Below are 1,832 nucleotides of genomic sequence, written 5' to 3'. Positions count from 1 at the left end.
CACACACACACACACACACACACACACACACACACACACACACACACTCTTATACCATGCACGCTCTTGTCCATGCTCACCCACAAATCATGCATGCACAGAGAAGCCCATGCATACCTAGCCCCCCAAGTGTGCTGGAGTGTCCATGAAGACACACATCCCCTTGCCCCCAACCCTGCGTCCCCTCTGGGGCAGAAGCTGGGTCCCATTCCAAGGCTGCTCTGTCCTAAAACATTCATTGAGCCGTCCCCCCCCACCCCCACCTGAGCTGTGCCCAGCTATGTGGCTGACCCCTTTTGAAAACCTGAAAAGTTCAGAAGAGACAATCTTCCCTACCTTCCCAGAGGCTTGGACGTCTGGATGGACAGAGCCACAGCCTGGCTGGTCTGTGCCACTCGAGGGGGCTGGTGATGGAGGGCTCGCGCTACCCTCTGGGCCCCCACCCGCAACTCCAGCGCTGACTGGAGAAGAGGCATGAGCTGTCGAGCCCTTCTCCTGGGCCTGGTGTAGAGAGCGTGCCAGGCAAAGGCAGCCCCTGGGCTCCGGCTGGCCCCAGGCCCCTGCCCTGGTTAGCAAAGCTCCAGGGGCAGGAGGGGTAAGGGCTGTTCTGAGATGGATTGTGGGATCATTCTAATAAACAACCTCTAGTTTTGGTCTGTGTCTGGCCCTCCCCTGGCATGGCCAGGCTGAGCTGGGGAGTTAGGAAGGGTCGCCCCCAGAGGCAGGAGAGGCTCATCCCCGGAGCAGATAGCCGGACTTAGGGCCTCTTCTGTGTGAGGCACTGGGCTAGCCACCAAACACACAAAGAAAGTAAAAAATATTCCCTGCCCTCAAGGAGCTTACATTCTGGGTCGGGGTGGGCATACATATGGACACAGTTACACATTACATGGTGATCGGGGAGGGAGTAGATCAGGAAAGCTCTGTCTACAAAAAGCCTCCTGTGAGCTGAGCCCTGAAGGAAGCCAGGGACCCCAAGGAGGTGGAGCATTTCAGGCATGGAGCACAGCGTGGGCAAAGGCATGGAGGGGGGAGAAGGGGGACAGAGTCCAGAGCACAGCTAGGAGGTCACTTTGGCTAAGTGAGTATTAATAAGTTTGGAGAGGTATTCTGCGTGAAGCACCGGGCTGAGCTGGTGTGGTAGTGGCAGTGACAGGGTGCTGGGCTGGTAGATCCCTTGAGCTTGGGAGTTCTGAGCTGCAACAGGCTAGGCCCATCAGGGTCTGCAGGCCAGTTGCAGAACAGAGGGGCCAGTGACTCTGGGGAGGTCTGACAAGAAACCTGACTCCATCTCCTAAGGGGCTGGGGGAGGGGGGCTCCTGCATGAAGACAGACCCAAAAATAAGGTCTCCATAAAACCAAGAGATGGACAACATGGGCTCTTCCACCGAAACTTCCAATCCTAGAACTGGGGTGCTCACCCAAGGCTCCACAGGGAATGCAGTGGTACCTATAGAAGCTCTGAAGATTCTTTTTAAAGTAATTTATTTTTAGTCTTCAACAATCACTTCCATTGGCTTTTGAGATTTAAATTTTTCTCCCCCTCCCTCCCTCCCTCCCTCCCCAAGATGGCACATAATTTGATATAAGCTCTACATATATATTTCTATTAAACATTTTCACATTAGTGATGTTGTGGGTAAGAATTAGAACCAATAGGAGGAACCACCAGAAAGACGAAACAAAACAAAACAGAAGAAAAAAAAGCAAATAGTACGCTTCCATCTGCATTTAAACTCCATAGTTCTTTCTTCTTTGTGGATAGCATTTTCCATCATGAGGCCTTTGGAGATGTCTTAGTTCCTTGCTTTGCTGAGAAGGGCTAAGTCCAT

Source organism: Vombatus ursinus, unplaced genomic scaffold (assembly GCF_900497805.2).
Source record: "Vombatus ursinus unplaced genomic scaffold, bare-nosed wombat genome assembly UNPS02006874.1, whole genome shotgun sequence".
Classification (NCBI taxonomy): domain Eukaryota; kingdom Metazoa; phylum Chordata; class Mammalia; order Diprotodontia; family Vombatidae; genus Vombatus; species Vombatus ursinus.
Note: the sequence above shows the minus strand (reverse complement) of the source record.